Source organism: Pipra filicauda, unplaced genomic scaffold, assembly GCF_003945595.2.
Source record: "Pipra filicauda isolate LSUMZ 115617 unplaced genomic scaffold, ASM394559v2 scaffold91_size2508729_pilon, whole genome shotgun sequence".
NCBI classification, from domain to species: domain Eukaryota; kingdom Metazoa; phylum Chordata; class Aves; order Passeriformes; family Pipridae; genus Pipra; species Pipra filicauda.
This window is the reverse complement of record NW_024105109.1, coordinates 1,024,056-1,037,793: the sequence shown is the minus strand read 5'-3', so window position 1 is coordinate 1,037,793 and position 13,738 is coordinate 1,024,056. Positions and strand designations below refer to the sequence as shown.

The 13,738-nt window shown below is 38.8% G+C and overlaps 1 protein-coding gene and 1 long non-coding RNA gene across 2 annotated transcripts in view; one reads left to right on the top strand and one right to left on the bottom strand.

Moving 5' to 3' along the window:
* Positions 1-13,738, bottom strand: part of CNOT10 (CCR4-NOT transcription complex subunit 10) — a 59,760-nt gene that overhangs the window by 35,271 nt on the left and 10,751 nt on the right. The gene's annotated exons all lie outside the window — the stretch shown is intronic.
* LOC120325289 lies at positions 3,606-13,531 on the top strand. Its single transcript, XR_005567212.1, has 3 exons — positions 3,606-3,880; positions 9,731-9,880; positions 12,371-13,531. It is a non-coding gene; the product is annotated as an uncharacterized LOC120325289 (long non-coding RNA).

Here is a 13,738-nt window from a genome sequence, read left to right as displayed (position 1 = left end):
TTAAACACTGGTACAGGCTGCTGCTCCAGGTTGTGGAGTCACCATCTCTGAAGGTGTTCAGGAAATGACTTGGTGCTTTGGTCTAGTTGACATGGTGGTGTTCAGTCACAGGTTGGACTCGATGATCTCAGAGGTCTTTTTCAACCTAATTGATTCTGTGATGACTTGGATATACTATCTACAAGCATTTAAGCATTCACCTGTGCTAAGAAGTATCTTTGTGGGCTCAGCAGCCACGTGTTGTTCAGATTCTTGGGTAGGGTCTCCCTGGATGAGTGCAGAGGAGCCAGACAGGGGGTTCTTTTTTCAACCCCTATATACATACAATGGGAGGAGGGATGAGGTAAGAAAAGGCCCCAGGGGTGTCCCCTCTCAGGCACCAAAAGGCTTCCTGTGCGTCTGTCCCTTGGAGTCAAGCTCCTGAGACACAGGAAGTTACCCTAAATTGCCACCACCATCGTGCTGCGCCTCTATGTGCTTGCTCTGTGTCACAGTGTGGACACTGCTTCCACAATATTGTCACCTCTTAATATGGGAACACTTTCTTGTATTATTTCTCCAGATGTGGTTCTCCAAGACTTCCTCTGCCTCTTCTTCATTTATTCCTGTTAAACATTGACTTGTTTTTCTATTTGTGACAGCAAGTGTAGATATACCCAGTTCTGATTAACAGGTTTTACATTATATGATTTTGGCCTTGCTGCCAGCAGACAATGTTTGTCAAGAAAGACCAGACTATCTGAGGCAGACTGCACCTATGGTATGCCTGTGGTACATTAGATAAAGGTTTACTTCAGAGAGGTAAGGTTTGTAGGCAAGGGTAGGTGATGCTTCCTTTAACAGAGGGATACAGTTGGAAAAAAAGAAACACACTTTAAGACACATTAGCTCTGAATACCTTTAAGCCACAGCTTTTAATGAGCCAGGCCCTGTAAAATGAAAGATTCTGAAAAGGTTATTTCAAGAATTTGAACAGCAGTATGAGTCTTTCTGTTTTGTAACTGAAGTTCTGAATACTCCAAATTGTGTTTAATAACTTCTATTATCACCGCTATTATGTTGTCATTTTATGTATAGGTACATATATATGTAAAAACCATGCTGTTTTGGTAAGAAATAGAGGCAAAAGCACTGTGTTATGAGAGTAGCTGCATATTCTCTCTGACTTTTATCAAAACAATAAAGTCACCAAATATTCACCCTGAGTGACAGAGCTGGAATGCCCCATGTGGACCTGATGTGGATGTGTGTCCCTCTCCCTTAGGCTTGGTACAGTGTTTACTGCCAGTACCTGAGCAGTAGCCTGTTTGTTCTGGAGCATTCCGCATCAGGATGGGCACCACTGTGAATTTACCATTCCCTGCTGTAGCTTTTCTCTAACAATCCTGTCAAAACTCATTTAGCTTCAAGTGTGGCAGCCCTGGTATCCAGCTGCTTCTCTATTCTACATCATGACATCTAGAGGACAGTTGTATGAGTTTGCTTTATCCATCTTGCCATTATTTTACCACAGAACTTATTTACCTGAGGGGTACTTACAGCAAGCTTGGTATATCTTCTCGCATCATTTTACCATGTTTGTGGCTTGTAGTTCCAAAATAATTTCTTTTTTTCCATTTCTAAGGGACAGACAAAGCATTTGTGTCAGCTGGCCTTTTCTTTTTTTCGGTATGTATGATTTTAAAAAGGAACTTAAATAAAATCAGGTATTTCCTCCCTTCTTATTAATAATAAAATCTTAATTGTTTATGTTGTGGAGAGTACTAAAGGAAGGGAAGAGACACCTGCCCTTTATTGCAGTTCAAACATACAGTCATGCAATCAAAAATGTTGACATTTTTCCTTCAAAAATATTGTGGTAGCATCACTACCTTCCTCTAAGGACAGGGAAGTGGGTTTCTTGCCTACATGAATGTATAATTTGCATTCTGCTTGGGGTCTCCGGACTCAGGGAGGCAGGCACGCCATCTGCTGTGGAAGGTACAGAATAAAATCAAATACTATTTGAGAGACTAAAAAAGTGTGTGTGGGGGGGGAACCCCACTTCTAAAATATTAGCTCTCCTGGAGTTTTGTTCTTTCAGGAAAGAAATTTCCACAATTCAGGCTTTTAATCCAAAACTCATTTTGAAGAAAACAAATATGGTACAGAGACAGGCAGATTTTTCTAGGGTTTTTTTGCCCATTTCTAGGCTGAATCATAAGAAGCCCAAAGGAGCCAAATGTAATTTGTAATGTGGGAGGGGAGGGGGGGAAGTTTCGGGGGAATAAAACAAAGCTGCTCCCAGACAGAGAGTAGTCCCAGCATCTCATTCCTGCCTTGTACAGTACCTTCCTTCAGCAGACTAGATTAAGTAGAAGTAGGCCAGGGTTTCCTCTCTGCTTTTGGCCCCACAAAGCAAACTTTTCAAGGCTCTACTTTAAGTTCTTGGAGATTCAAAAGCAGCAATACAGCAATCTCCTACCCAGCTTTGCAGCAGTAGATGAGATGTAGATAACCTCTCCACTGATCATATGAGCAAGACCTGGCTAGTAGAGGAGAAAATCAGGATTTGTGACACCTTCAGTCACTGTCAGACTATGGAAGAGAGTATGGCCAGCTCCAAAGGGAACTGTGAAAGTTACAATTCTTTTGCCAGATTCCACAGTATGGAAATCTCAGCAGCAATTTGTTTGCCCACATTCCAAAAGACAAATGATTTAATGTAAGAAATATTTTCTCTGTTATTAATAGAGGTCCCTCTCCTTTGCCACTGTAAAGTTTAAAAGCCTTTACCCCCTAGGTGGCACTATACAATAAAGCAAGGCATGTTTAAATACTGTTTTCCCCCTGCAGGTGACAGAATCATAGTCACTAAGGTTGGAAAAGACCTCCAAGTTCATCGAGTCCAACCTTTGACAGAACACTACCATACAAACTAAACCATAGCACTAGGTGTCACATCCAGTCGTTTCTTGAATACTTCCAGGGATAGTGGCTCCACCACCTGGATCAGCAGTCTGTTGCAATGCTTAACCGCCCTTTCAGTAAAAAAATTATTCCCAGTGTCCCACCTGAATCTCCCCTGGCACAGTTTGAGGCAATTCCTCTTGTCCTGTCGCTGGTTGCCTGGGAGAAGAGGCTGCCCCCCAACTGGCTAGAACCTCCTTTTCAGGTAGTTGGAGAGAGTGATGAAGTCACCCCTGAGCCTCCTTTTCTCCAAGCTAAACAATCCCAGCTCCCTCAGCTGCTCCTTATAGGCTTACTCTTTAGATCCTTCACCAGTTCCATTGCCCTTTCCTGGACTCACTCCAGCACCTCAATGTCTTTCTCGTAGAGAGGGGCCCAGAACTGAACACAGTACTCCAGGTGCGGCCTCACCAGTGCCGATTACGGGGGGACAATCCCTTCCTGGTCCTGCTGGCCACACTATTCCTGATACAGGCCAGGATTCCCCTGGCCTTTTTGGCCACCTGCACACACCGCTGGCTCGTGTTCAACTGGCTGTCGACCAGCACCCCCAGGTCCTTTTCTGCTGGGCTGATGGAATTCTTATTTACAATGTAAACTAGTGTAAGTATGCTGAATGTAGCTATTAGTCTCAGCTAGGTAATCCTCTTTTTCTGAAACTGTTTCTCTAAGTCAGTAAAACACACTGATGTGAATCTCATCTAAATTCAATATTTTTGCTTTCAGAGTGCTGTATTTTCCTGGAAAATTATGGTGCATCACAAGCTATTAGTTTTTGTTCTGTCTGTGTGCAGTGAATAAACCAGCATAGGCTATGTTTACTTCAGCAAGTCACTCAGAGCAGCAGGAGTAGACTGATAGCTGTAAACAGCAGGAGCTGAGGTTCCTCACATCTCCAGTATATCCTCACACAGAAATTACTTTGCATCAGGTGAGAACTGGCACATCTCTATCACCCATTTTGAAACCACCTGAAATAAAGCGATCTCACAAAACTTCAACCACGGAACTTCTAAGAAGCATCAAGTTCCCCTTTCACCTGTCTCATGCAGATATGTTTCACATCAGCCTCTACTGTCTACACAAAGACTTCACAGGCAGAAGGAAGTCCTCTAATTTTTCTCACTCCTGCAGTTTCTGAGTGACACTGTTTTACTTGTTTCAGATCCTGCTTTTCACTCTGATGCTGGAACATGCGTTGCTTAGTGGTGCAGGGGAGGAACAAAAGCCTTTGCCTTGCAGCCACATTGCCAGGAAAATATCTTGAGTAAGGCCTTCTTACCCCTTGCTTTCACATGCAAAAAAAAAGATAATATTTTTCTGACAGTGTTTACCACTGTGACAGTTTTGCTCACAGTCAAGTAGAGATGCTGAGCCTGAGAGACAAGCTTAGACAGACAGGACCTTGCTAATATTGGGATATAGAAATAGAACAAGCAGGTGCAAAACTCCTGAGAGCAAGGGAGTACCACTGAGAAACATAGAGAACAGTGGAACATAAGGGATTTAGAGGAATGATGTCATAATATCCTCAATAAATTTCTATGACTCCCTTTTGAAAAGAGGTGCTCTTTTTTTCCTCACATTATAGTACCTGATAAATAACTCATGCCATTATTTACCTCCCCCTTTCCACATTCTAGCTCTGCTCTGATTTTGCTTGTATATGGTATTATGTGTTGTCCCTCCATTTGGTCTCATAATAGCATCATTATATTTTTCTGCTAATGGGTTTAAGTCCAGAGAACACCCAAATTGTGCCAAGGCTTTCCTAGGATAAGAAACAAAACATGGTCTCATATCATCTTTGTCCTTTTTCCCTTCCAGTGTCATCCAGAAGAAATCTGTGCACCCACTTACAATGAATCTGGAAACCAAAGAGTTTGTGGGAGGAGAACTATCCCCATATCACCATACCTTTGGGGTTGTTTCCTTTCCTGTACAGAAGGCTAACCCAAAGCTTAGGGGCCTTTGGTTTCCACTTACTCAAATTGACAGAAGTGCCTTTATTTCAACAGAAGGATACTAAGGCCCAATCAATAACTTGCAGAGGGGCAAAATTTCCAGTGTTACACAGTTAGGAGTAAAAGGTCTCTAAAACATTTTGTGATTACATCAGTGCCTTTTAGTGCAAGCAGGAATTGATTTATTCATAACGGGAGGATGTCTGCATGACATATGTGTTTATGTCCAATGTGTCAAGCGCTACTTTATGCCCTTCCACACTGCAGAGCTTTGACCCTTTCTGAGACACTGAAATAGAAAGCCAATGTACCTGTATCAAATCAGAGGCTTTGAGGAAACGCTGCTGCTTTCAGCACAGTCTTAAGAATTCTTCCTGTGCCGGCCTCAGCTGCTATGTACACTTTGTAGGGAAGTCTAACACTTGCTGTCTTTGGTTTGCAGTTCCTAGGAGGCTGAAGTTTATTGAGAAATTATGTTATGTCTCCAGGCAGGAATAATCTTTAAATGGGAAAAGTAAATTCTTACTAATGACTTGTTTATGGTAGTTATTATTCTCAGCGTTTTTTCAGACATTCAGAAAAAGATGACTTCTCTCTTGAGAAGTATAAAGCAATTCTTTTTTCACTAAAGATACGAATTATGTTGCCAATAAAGCCTATATAAGATGTTGCAAAAGCCAAAGAATGTGTTCAGTACAATTCTTTTACCTTCACACGGTGCATTAGAATCTTTGTGTATGTTCTCGTTATTCTTCCTTACTTTTTTAGAGTTCTCACAGGCATTTAAGTAAATTTAAAGTATTTTTTCCTCTAAAACTTGTAGGAACTTATGAACATAAGACCATCACACCATTTGTTGAAATATGTTAACACTATTGTGATAGAGGTTTTTTTAGGAGATAGGAAGTTTGTTTACCTATTATTTGCCTAAAATTGTAGGCCTCTCTAAAACTTGCATCTAAATGCCTTCATGTGGCACATCTGCAGATCATATGAAAATATCAAATTTGTTTGTAGTGAAAACCAACAGGAAATACCAGTTGACAGATACCATTGTTCTCTCTATGAGTCTGTGAGCTTCTGACTCAGATGGTCTCCAGTTCAAGTCAAAATCTCAGGTTTTAATGATACGTGATTAAATACAAAAGTTTTTGGTTTGGTTTTTTTAAATTAAATTTTAACTTGCCATGTTACATACCAGGAATAAAATACTGTAGGTGATCCTGGATGAACTCAGGACAAAAATCCCAATCCATATGTTTTCTTTATTTATAAAGATTAATGTAGACTTCATTTTATTTCAGTAGTTCATGTTGACTCTTAGAGTGCTGAATATATTTGACTGTAGTAGTAATCTCCGAAAGCTAATTTAGCTTTGTTCTATCAGTCCTTTTTGCCTAATCTAAGTCAGTCCTAAATGCATGTGGCTTCAAAGGAAAGAGAAAAAAGCCTAATGAAAATAGTCAGTGTGTTCCAAAATGTTAAAAAGACAGAAAGCTATTTAAAGAACAAAACATGTCTCAGGAGCTCGAGAATCACTGTGGACTGACATATGGTAATCGTATGTCAGCATATGCCTCTGCTGCATCTACAGCATATATCCATTTGCTAAATTCTATTTGTGTCCAAAGTTGTAGCAAGAAGATCAAGTTTCAATGTAGAAGCATGATGATATGTTTCATTTTTGATTTTCTGTAGAAGTAATCTTGCACATTATTATTTCCTTGCTCCTTTTCCTGACTTCAGAGACCATCCTGATGCTTATAAGTAAATTTTCCCATCTCCCCCCATGTTAATTTCTCAGTGTCAGGAAAGATAGGACCAACACTAAGATTAACTAGAAAAAAACACAGACTTTTTGCCCCTCTGCAAGATTCAAAAGGTGCAGTGAATACAAGCATGTAGAATTAGGAGAGAGGAAACAGTTTCATCTTCCTGCTCTAAATCTAATAATTTAATAACCTAACCACTGAGTCATTGTGTGTATTTGTCTCTGGTTTCTAGAACAGAAATCCCATTCTAAACCTGAGAACTCTCCCTTTGGAAAGTTTTGCTGAAGTTAATATAATGTTAGTTTCAATTAAATAGAAATATTAGAAAAGTGCTGGGAAATTTCCAGTGCTAGTCAGCTGCAAACTAGCTGTGAGATATGAGCTAACCCAAATTCTCATGTTGTTTCCCAAAGAAACATTTCTTCCTCCATCCCAAAGCTGAGGATAGCTGTTTGTTTTAGTTTTAGTGCCCATGTTAAAACTGAGAAACTACACATTTGACTGTTCTGGCAACTAGAAAAGTAGGTTATTAGGAGCTGCAAATAATTCTGACAATTAGCAGTAATAACACTGAATATTGTATAATACTTGATGGGTCTAAAATTTCTTCCATTACTCCAGCGTAAATGGCAAGCGAGCATTTTACATAGGGATACTGCGTGACTGTGAAATAGGCTAGAGGAAGAAAAGAAACCAAGCTGTAGAACTTCAAGTGTAATACAGTGTTGTCTGAGTTACACAGATGAAGTAAATGGAGCACATATTTCCTTTCTATCTGGAAACAAGCAGTGAAAAATTTCAATTTCCAGTCAGAAGGTCAGGGATCAGATTCTCCTCTCAAGATAAATCCCAAATAACTTTGCCAAAGGAATGTCACTAGATTGACCCTGCTATACTCAAGATGAGAAATTCACCCACGTTTTTGAGTCTCAAGCATGAATGAATGCAGCAAAGCACTCATTTAATCGTTTGGTTCCATTACACGGGACATAACTATGTCTGTCAAGAGCTAGGGAAAGGAGAGCTACTTTTAACGTGCACGGGTCCTGGCATTAGACAACCACCAGAATTTCTGCCTGAGGATTGCTGCACTGAAATCTACTGAAGGTTTACCATAACCCACCACAGTGGTGGCTGAGGAGAGGCCGTGTGATGTTAACAGCAGTTTCTGCTTCACTGCATTACCTTGTAATGACATTAGCAAATATTTTACATTCTGTGAGGGGAATGCTTCCCTCCTCCTCTCTGCCGCTAAGAAACAGTGAAGAGATGAGATCTGACACTTGAAAATGCTATGGTGCTGTGACCTCAACAGGGTATAAGATGGTCTTAGTGGATGCAGAAAATTCAGCTGCCTGAAGTACTTTTGCTTTGTCCAGCTGGTGTTCTACCGTCCACAAAGCTGCTTCCAGACAGCAGTGCTTTGTTATTCACTTGACTTTACTAGCCCTTGTCAGAGTTAATTGGATTTGTGACATGGTCAGATGTTTATTTCTTGATTCTGTTGTCCCTTGTCTTACAGGACACACATGCCAGGGGAAACTGCAGTACATCTAGCAAATAGTAAAATATGAAGAGATATGTGGACATGCTTTTTAGGAACTAAAATTTAAGGAAATGTGTGCTTAAAATATTTTTTTTTTACTCTAATATATGCCAATAACACTTAGCTCCCGATTTATCAAGATAATTAAAGCAGTTATAAAACTTTTTGTTTAAATATATCCACAGCTCTCCAGACAGTCAAATACCACACTCATTCTGTCATGCATACATGCCCAACTAAACCTTATTGTATCTGAATGCTATTTTGGGGAAGAATGCACATAAATCACAAAAATACAAGGTTACACTTTTGGTAAAATCTCTTCATTTATTAAGTATTAGAAAAACTTACATCTTTATGAAAGCCACTGCATACAGTCATAATTTGATTACACTTTCCTTTGTGTAATAACTTTTGGTTTGTGTATGAGATTACAATCTCAGGCTATAAAATAGTTCTTACACAACTCACTTTCTAAATCTTTGCTGCTATTACTGGTGTAGTATTTTGCTGTAAATGTTTTTAAATACAATTTAAAAATGTTTATCAAGTTATCGATACCTGTGATTTAAATCAAAAGCCACAAAAAAAGGGGATTTAATTTAGAACTGCTGCAAAAAGCATGAGTTTTAGAGCAGATTCCCAGATAAGGTTTTATTCTGAAATACAATCTACCTGCTTACAGAAGTTTTGGTTAGATGAGAGGCACATACATTGCCTTTGAAAACAGATACACATACACATGCTCACACCCAGAGCACACATGGGTCACACCACCCTGGAAGTCACAGTGGATACAGTGTTTTCTTCAGGCTTGAAACAACAGTAAATAAATCCACCACGGTCTCGGGTACAAAGAGCATACAGGAATACCTGAACATTCACTCATATGTCAGCATGAGCTAAATTTCATAGATGTTATTTGATAGTAAGAGCCATAAGACAGGAAGAGAGAGACAGACTGACAAAACAGTTAAGCATGGGCTTAACTTTAAGTTTGTATCTAAATCCTTATGAAGTCAACAGCTATGCTGTTGGAGCTATGCCAGTGTGCAGCTGAAGATGTGACCATCCCAGTTTACTTCATGTAAGCATGTTGTTACTAAGTTCGTACGCAGAAATGGAGTTAGGCAACTATTTGTAAGTGTTGTGAAAAACATATTAGCAAAATTTTTATATTGGCTAGTGCAAAAGAATAATAAAATCAAAGAGAAACTACTTGTCATCACGTCAGCAAGAAACAGTGTGCACGATTTATTTCTATTTCATTCCAGTTTTATTATTAACAGAGCTCCAATGCTTTCAATGCACATAAAGCCAGCATAGCACAGAGGCAAATCAACTGAGCTTGGTTTCATTTTGGACAGCATTGGAAGCATCTGCTAAATGTACAACAAGACCAACTTTCTCTACCCCAACATATTATAATAGATGAGAAACAGGAGAGGATTTTTTTTTTTTAATTATAATGCTTCCATCTTTTGTATTGATTTTGACAGGCCATTGGACCCATTAAAGAAGACGATGTTTGCTCCTTCACTTCTTGCATTGTAGATACAAGCAAAAAGACTATCCACCTTGATCCTGAAACTGTTATTCTACCCCACTAGGAACTTCAGGAATGAACTTACTAACTTTAGTGGGGCAAGGTATGAAGTTAAATCACTAAGTTTCTGAAAAAGTTACCAAGCTGGAGAAATTCTATCAGAATATTATCTTCTATAGTATCAGTGTTTCTGTTTGACAAATTAATTATAAGAAGCATTATCTTATGCTGTAGTGTATTATGTTAATTAAAAGTTCTTCATTAAATTTCACTGAGGGCAATCATAAAAAAAGGTATCATCTCCAGACAACAGTCTATAAAATATTTGGTATATCATAGTTGCTTTATTTCATTAACATGTGTCTTTCAATATCATTATTTAGCTTCAATAAAGTTGAGATTTATTTATTTATATGGCATCTAGTAGCAATCTACAAGCAATAGCTGGAGCAGAAAAAATGGTTCTTCTCCAACCATGCCTATTATTGTGAATTGATTTATTTTAGAGCTCAATTAGGAAAGATAAGTTTTCTAGCAAGCTATTCGAAATGCAGTAACATATTAAAGAACAATCAGGAAAAGAAAGAAAAATTGCTTTGTGCTTTTATTATTTATTAACCTGTTTGAGTTAGCACTTCTTTTATACAAACACGAAGAGTTACAAGCCCCATAATACTCTGTGCTATTAAACTGTACTGTTCTCAGCCCTAAAAAGATAGGAGAAAAACTATTAGGGTCAACAACCATGTACACACCAACATAAAGCTTATCAGCTTTTATTTATTCTTACAGTTCTTTCACAATACATTATTAATACCAAGGTTGTATCAACTACCATGAACTGATTAAAAACTTGCATGTAAGTCCACAAGATACTGCTGAGGTCTGATTCAATCTAAAACAAGATTAGATATTTGTAGGAGAATCAAGAATGTCTGTAAAGAAAAAGCAAAAGCACAAAACCTCAACGAAACCCAATGCTCTGTCAGAAGCCAAATTCCAACTTAAAAAGCAACATTCCTCTAGACATGCTGTTGGATTTTGTGTCATTTCTACATGAACCTTGGAAGCAAGACTGCCAAAAAATTATGTGTTAAAGGCATACATCTCTCTTTTCAGATACAAGGCCTTCCTTAGTGACAGGAATAGGATGTCCACTTACAAAACAATTTATTAGAAAACTACCAAAAGCTGACACAAGAGAAAACATTTCCAGACCTGAAAGTTCCTTAGCTCTCCACCCTGCCAGGAGACAGGCTGCACATGCAGCACATTACCCCATGATGACAGGGACCCTTTGGGTGGTACCTGAGAGGAAGTCCATCTGGCCACCTGCTTTGGAGCCGGCAGCCCTGGAAGTGCTGCCATCCCTGACGCAGAGGCAGCTGCAGCTCTTGGAAGGCTGGGCCACCTGCCAAGTGGATGGGTAGATAAGCTGGCAGGCAACCAGCAAGTTTCTGACAAAAATCTGACAAGCTTGGGTTCCACATGATTTTTTTATTTTTGAAACATAAGAATGCTAGTTTCTATTCATACCAAAGTTCCAAGTAGTTTATGTTAGGAAGTGCACCTTGTAAAAGTCCATTTCCTGTCTCCAAAACGTATGTTGAGTAAAATTTAACTTGACAGTTTGCCACGAAGGTCAGATAAAAACAAACAATATATGCCTAATGAGAAAAATTAGTATTGAAATAAGAACTGTACCATATACCTAGTAAGTCTGTGTCATCTATTGCCGGAGTAGTGCAATACTGTAGAAGTTCTGCAAATAGTTCTAAGAAACACTGCTGAAGTATCAGAAGCAATGAAGCTGCTTTACTGTGGCACCTCCTCAGGCACGCTAGGGCCACACATGGGCAGACATTAACCATAATAATGGTTTAAAATGTTGTAACTCTCCCAAGTTTTTGTTAACTTCCCTTAGCAAGAATTAGTAAAAGGATAATGTAATCTACTGATACAGCTCAGTATGAAGTTGTCTCAGCACAAAATTTAATCAGTATTTTACACATAAAGTAGCACATGTTAATGGAGTTACACTGAATATTGTGTCTGAGCTAGAACCTTCGGCTTGGATTGTGCAGTTTGCTTACCTATTTAGAAGAGAAGGAAAATCTACAGACCTCCCATTACTGAACAGAAGAATAATTAAGTAGCAACAACTTAGCTCTTGCAGTAGCTAAACTGAAGAATTTTAGCAGCCTTCAGCCGTGTAAAATATTATTTGGGGATTGAAGGTTGAATCCACACTGATCAATCCAATATTCTTCCTGCACTTGTGTCAATGCTTTACACCCTGACAGGGTGGCTGGCAAGCCACAACCCAAGTTCATACTGCTTTGCAGTCAGGAGTTCACTAGAAAGGAATGCTGACAGTCGTCTCTTTTGAGTACCTCAATCTCGCTGCATTTGGTTTTCAGTATTTCCCCTTCACCATTTGAAATAAATGCAGGTTTCATGCACCCCCTTTAGTATTAATTAGCCCGAGGCCCAACACTTGGGACCAAAACAGCTTTATGCTACGTTATATTCCTTCAGCTTTTAAAAGGGTGAGAACCAGTTTCAGCTCTTCTACTTTTTTTTTTTTTGCCAGAACCTAAAGAATCTGTTAAGGAAAGCAGGAATCACTGAAGCAAAGAAGGATCCACATCAGGCATTCTGTCCTTTGACAACAAGAAAATACCAGCATCTCTTTTGCAATGTGGAATTTCTGCTGTACCAGTACAAGACTTCAGAGAGAAAATATCTGGCAAAAGGAAAAGTGAAAAGCCTTGTCTCAAAGCTTCCATTTTATATATTACACAATTTAACTTCTCTGACCAAGGAAGGTGGTGACTGCCAACTCTTCTTCCCTGAGAGCCAGAAGGAATAGCAGAGCATAGAGGTAGTCAGTACACATTTTAATGTACTGCTGTCTCATGCACTCTGGACCATCAAGAGAAAAACTGTGTGTTACTTGTAAGGCTTCCACTCTAGTGAATCTCATCTGTTTGGCTCTCCTCCTAATAATACCAACCAGCACCCCGCAAACATGTTCATACTGTATTAGAATATAACAATTTTGTAAATGTGGAAAAGAGACACATTTTTTGAAGTCAATGACTGCAGCTAGCAAAAGCCACCTCATACACTGCAGACCACTTGTGCAAGTCAAGGCCTTTTCATCAGAGAATACCTTTATTTCATGAACTGATATGAAGCTGAATTTTTTTTTCCACCTTGCATGTCCTCAGTCACTGGCATTTTTCATGTGACAAAGCAAATGCTAATTCTCTATGGGCTGTAAGGGAAAACAGCTGCTAGTTATAATGGGGGTTTTGAGAGCACTTGGTCAACCAAACTGCATAGGTTTAAGTACCTCCAGACTGTATTACATCTGTCAAAGCAGCAGCAAATACAACATAAAATGTAGAGTAGGTCCCATTTTTAGTGTGTCAGTAGAATCAGCCTGCAGTTATTTTTAACTGCCTTGGAAAGCTTAGCAGGCAGATACAGTTAATCCTTTAAAGGATTTGCAGGTATTCATAGCTTAATAAGTAAGCATAGTGGATTAAACCAATAGAAGATTGTAGACAGTCAAAGACAACCATTACATGCTAACATTCAAAAAATAAAAAGAACAGTTTCTTTTGTATACTTTTTTTCCTGACAATTGCTCTCAATTGTCAGTATGGGCCAGAATCCCATACAGTGATGAAATAAAAACGTTAATTAGAGTCATTAAAGTCAACATGTGTGATATTTAAATCATCAGAAAGCAGTGAATTTCTGTTGTCTTCTTTTCCCATTATCCTATAAACGCTTTGAAAAGCAGAACTGCACCATGAAAATTAATTAAAAATACATCTACTTATGCAATAAATAAATAATAAAACTAAAATGGTAAGATTCATTTTAGGAAGAAAAAAAAAAGCTGAGTGACTTTTACAGGTCAGATTTTATATTGGTTGTATTCTTTCTC